The sequence below is a fragment of the Cebus imitator genome, unplaced genomic scaffold (genome assembly GCF_001604975.1).
Source record: "Cebus imitator isolate Cc_AM_T3 unplaced genomic scaffold, Cebus_imitator-1.0 Scaffold1, whole genome shotgun sequence".
NCBI lineage: Eukaryota > Metazoa > Chordata > Mammalia > Primates > Cebidae > Cebus > Cebus imitator.
In genome coordinates, this window is record NW_016107316.1 from 15674285 (window position 1) to 15679681 (window position 5397).

The 5397-nt window shown below is 44.3% G+C and overlaps 1 protein-coding gene across 1 annotated transcript in view; it reads left to right on the forward strand.

Annotated features, from left to right (window-relative positions):
- The first annotated feature begins 5211 nt into the window (after positions 1 to 5211).
- Positions 5212 to 5397, forward strand: part of FAM228A (family with sequence similarity 228 member A) — a 17140-nt gene continuing 16954 nt past the window's right edge. Inside the window, 1 exon segment of the mRNA XM_017526840.2 lies at positions 5212 to 5312. The gene's annotated coding sequence lies outside the window, so the exon portion shown is untranslated.

Below are 5397 nucleotides of genomic sequence, written 5' to 3' on the forward strand. Positions count from 1 at the left end.
TGTAGTGAGCTGAGATTGTACCACTGCACTCCAGCCTGGGTGACAGAGCAAGACTTCATCTCAAAAACCAAAAAAATCATTTGGGGTATAATTACTTGCTTGCTGATTCTGATTCTAAACATTGCCCTCTGGCTTATATTGAGTTTGAATCCTGGTCACAGGAAGACATGGTAGGACACAGAGCACAGGAGAGTGGAATTCTGTTTTCTTTAGGCAAAGGGACACCATGGTAACGTTTTTAAAAGGACTTGGGGGAGTCTGACTTCTTCAGTTCTGTCTGTTCCCCAAGATCCCCCTCTTTCCTAGTCAATGCCCTAGATTTTATATAAAAGACTGGATGCAATGTTAATCCAACTGGAGTTGCAATTCAGCAGCCTACGGGATCAATTTATGACTTGAGGGCCCCAGATGGAGTAAAATTTATTAAAAATGGTGGCCCTATATTTTAATGCCTTGCATATTCTGGCATCTGAGCTTTATATTGTCTTACTTTATCCATTTTTCTCTCATTCCATATTTCTCATCCTCCTTAAATTATTCTACCATGACAGTTATTCAGTCTCCCAATGTCTCACCCCCAATCAACATATGGTTCTACGTGAAACTAGATTTTTTTATTTTGAAATGGGCTCGTTCTGTTGCCCAGGGTGGAGTGTAGTGGGATGATCACGGCTCACTGCAGACTGGACCTCCCAGGCTCAAGCAATTCTCTGCGGTTCAGCCTCCTGAGCAGCTAGGACTATAGGTGCACACCATCATGCCCAGTTACTTTTTGTAGAGATAGGATTTCACCATGTTGCCCAGGCTGATCTCAAACTCCTGGGCTCAAGTGGTCCACTTGCCTCAGCCTCCCAAAGTGCTAGGATTACAAGCGTGAGCCCTTGCACCCGGCTGAAAACTAGATTTTTAAAAGCTTTATACTATGAACAATTTCAGAGAAGTATAGAAAAATAGTGATAATTATATAATGAATCCTTACGTATCTGACATCCAGCTTCAATACTGATTACCTCATGGCCAGTCTTGCTTTGTGTATATGCATACCTACTTCTTGACCCTAACTGGATGACTTTGAAGCAAATCCCAGATATCGTATCACAAATATAGTTGCCCATTCCACATGGTGAAGAGTAGATGCCTTTCCTTTCCTTGCATTTTGAGATGAATACCAATTCCAAATACCTCACATTTCCTCTGAAGCCTTGTACTATTTCTATATTTAAGATCCTTTGTGTTGTAAGTAGCAAACTAACCACAGCTAACATAAGCACAAATGGAATCCATCGGTCCCTGGTGGTCTGGTGGTTGGAATTAAAAAAAAAAAAAAAAAAGAATCCATTGGAAGAGTGCCAAAGCATCTTAGAGAACCCTGAGAAAAAACTGAATTCCACAGGAAGGGCAGGAACCTTGATAGCACTGGCCCCTGAGAAGTGTACATCTCAGACCCTTCTAAGCTATTGTCATGAACGTGACTCACACCTTTCCAAGTGTCCGTTTTGGTTAGAAGTCTAATCCTAGAAGAAAGCTAGGGGAATCTGATCCCAGAGTTGGGTCAGCTGTGCATTCCTTGACCAATTAGCCACAGCCAAGAACAGGGTCGTGTAGGGAGGCGCTGCCATCGAGTCCACCTCTGGCTGGGCATGGTGGCTTACCCCTGTAATCTGAGCACTTTGGGAGGCTGAGACGGGTGGATCACCTGAGGTTAGGAGTTTGAGACTAGCCTGGCCAACATGGCAAAACCCCACCTCTACCGAAAATACAAAAATTTTAGCCAGGTGTCGTGGTGGGTGCCTATAATCCCAGCCACTCCAGAGAGAGAATCGCTTGAACCTGGGAGGTGGAGGTTGCAGTGAGCTGACACCACTGCATTCCAGCCTGGGCAATAGAGTGAGACTCCGTCTCAAAAAAAAAAAAAAAAAAAAAAAGAGTCTCCCTCTGTGAGTGGAGTCAGGGATTTGCCAGAGAGATGGGACTATGCAGGCATCACTAATCCACCATGTGGAGCAAGGAGGGCAGGAATCACTGAAGAAAGCTGAGCCTGAAAAGCCAGGCAGGAATCTTACAGTCATGGTAAGGGGCTTGGAATTTATGGGGAGACCCTGAAGGATTTTATAATACTCTAGTTCTGGCATTTTTTTCCTTTTATATTACCTCATCAGTTAAAACAGAATTCTAGAAATCACATCAGCATGCAGGGATATTGTTACTGCACCTTGACTTTATCTAGAAGGAGAAAAGTTTTGGTAAATCAGTTCTGTTCCATGAATCAATCAGTCATTAATGCCTTTTCCATAGCCATTCCTCTGTTCAGGTGAGTAAGTTTAGAAATTTCCAAAGTTTTCTTTATAAAAGGCAGCCTATATCTATTTGACACTTTAAAAATCTAGGGCTGGACGCCGTGGCTCACGCCTATAATCCCAGCACTTTGGAAGGCCAAGGTGGGTGGATCATGAGGTCAAGAGATAGAGGCCAGCCTGGCCAAGATGAAGACACCCCGTCTCTACTAAAAATACAAAAATTAGCTGGGCGTGGTGGCATGCACCTGTAGTCCCAGCTACTTAGGAGGCTGAGGTAGGATAACTGCTTGAACCCAGGAGGCGGAGGTTGCAGTGAGCCAAGATCACGCCACTGCACACCAGCCTGGCGACAGAGTGAGGCTCCGTCTTAAAAAAAAACAACTAGGTGCAAGTTTGTTCTTATGGTTAAGGTTAATGTGTACACTTCACAAACACTGGGATTTTTGTTTTCTGAGACAATGTATTCTTCTGTCTCCCAGCTAAAGTGCAGTGATGCAAGCACAGCTCACTTCAGCCTCAACCTCCCGGGCTCAAGTGATCCTCCTTCCTCAGCTGCCTGAGTAGCTGGGACTACAGGTGCATGCCACCATGCCCAGCAAATTTTTAAACTTTTTGTAGAGACGAGGTCCCATTGTGTTGCCCAGGCTGGTCTTGAACACCTGGCCTCAAGCGATCCTCCCATCTTGGCCTCGAAAAGTGCTGGGATTACATGTATGAGCACCATGACTGGCATAGGCATTTTTATTTAAAGAGACTTTTTGGGTAGAAATGCTTTTCTCTGTTACAGTTACAAATGACTAAAAATACTAGCCAGGCCAAAATGGCAACCAGGGGCCTACTGCAAAGCTTCAAAAGGCTTGATGCTCTCTTAGTAGACGAATGTTCAGTGTTTTAAATGTTTTTTTTAATATGTTGACATTGAAATTTCATTTCGTGCAGATGTCGGGATTATGTCTCATTCATTTATTTATTCATCATTCACTTAGTAAGTAAGTATTTAAGTGCCTATTTTTACCAGATGCTCAGGTTCTGGGGATATAAAGATAAGCAGACATAGGCCCTCTGCCCTAAAGTTAGTGGGAGAAACAGATAGTAAACCAAAGATTTTAATACTGTGAGATTAACTGATTTAGTTGTAGTATATAGAAAGAGACACAGGGCCTGCAGCAAGAGCCTGGGTGAAGACTCAGTGAAGCACTACCTATTGAAAGGAGAATCTTTATTTCCACCATGTAAAAAAGACATTGCCAGGGAACATCAAGTAAACAGACAAATGCTCAGATAAGCTTTTAGATCATATGAGATTGAAATAGTTTGATTCAGTAAATCAGGGAAACTTTTGTTTTCAAATGAAGTAAGGAAGCAACTAGGTAGAAATTATAAATCCTATTTTGAATTGCCTTTTGCTTATACTTAATGTAGTTTAAGCCATCAGTGTATTATACCTTTCTGCTGTCTACTCAAATTGCTGTCTACTCAACAGCAATTTTCTGTTTGCCTGCTACTTGGGTCAGTCATGGATGGTCCCATGTTATGAGAAACATGTAAAGGTGAGATAGATTCAGCTCCTTTTCTTGAGAAGATTATTCCATATAAGGAACTAATTTGCTGAATGGGCCCGCAGTTAGCCTGAATAAAATCTCTAAATCATGGTCTACACAGCAGTTATAAGGAACTCTGGCCTCTCAAGTGTCAATGAAGGCCAGCTGGGGTACCTGGATTCCCATCTCCATCTGGCCATAATGTTAAGGTAACCTCATTCACCATGTTAGACTGGTGTTGGAGAAAGCCAGCCAAAACAGAAAGCTTAAGTAAGGTTCAGAATCTCATAAACTGAAAATATTCAGACTTCAATAAAAGATAATCACACCAGGAACCAGGAAGATCTTGAGTTGAATGAAAAAGACAATCAATAGAGACCAACACTGAGATGACAAAGATGTTGGAATAAGCCCACAAAGACTTTTAAAGTTGCTATGAGAAAAATGCTTCAGTGAGCAAATATGAATACACTTGAAGCAAATGAAAAATTAACCCTGAGCAAACAGGAGATATACAGAAGAACCAAACGAAAATCGTAGAATTGAAAATTACAATAACCAAAATAAAAAGCTCAGCAGATAAGCCCAACAGTGGAATGGAGAAGATGGAGGAAATAATCCATGAGCTGGAAGACAGAATGATAGAAATGACCCAATCTGAAAAAAATGAGAAAACAGACTGAGGGCAGGAGGAGGGGGAGAAGAACAGAGGCCTACGGGCTGTAATAATATTCATGTCATCAGAATCCCAGAAGGACGAGAGAAACAGGCAGGACTTAAAAAAAAAAAAACCTGAAAAAACATTGGCTGAAAACAGAGTAATCATTGTAGTGGTGTTAATATCCTGTATCTTGATGGCACCAATGTCAAATCTTGGTTGTGATAATGTACCTTAAACTATTAACAATAATTCCTAGATATCACTAAATACGTAGTGTTTAGTGTTTTCCTGATTGGCCCACGTGGTGTGAAGTCGGTTTCTTCACATCAGAATCCAAACCAGGTCCACCTGTGGCACCTTCGCCCTTCAGTGGGAGCGTGTAAGACGCTGGACGCGTAGCTAAAAACCATTCCTCTCTTACGTTGTCGCCCTCAATCTTACAGGTAAATGGCAAATTCTCTTTGCTATTAATGTACATGCCTCGATGAAAGTCCAGAATGACGGCGGGGGCCTTGGCGGTTGAAGGCCCGTCGGCCCGCCGGGGCCGCGAGGGGAGGGCGAGGGCCAGGTTCTAGGCTTCATCACCGCGTTTCCGTTTGCTGTGAAATCAAATGGCGCCTTCCCTTTCCCCAGACGTCGGCGTTGCGGTCCAGCTGGCTTTGGGGTCGCAACCCGGGGCCTGTGTGGCGCATGCGCCCCCGATAAGCGGGCCCAAGGGCTCCTTCATTCGCAGCAGCACCGGGACGCGGCCGCTGGGGAGCCACACCCAGACGGAGCCGCGGGGCCTGCGACTACCCCCGGAGCTGGCCTGAGGTGGGGCCGGGGGAGGCCTGCGGGCCGGGGCCGCGGAGCCCAGGGAGGGCCGCGGAGCCCAGGGAGTGTCCCGGAGCCCAGGGAG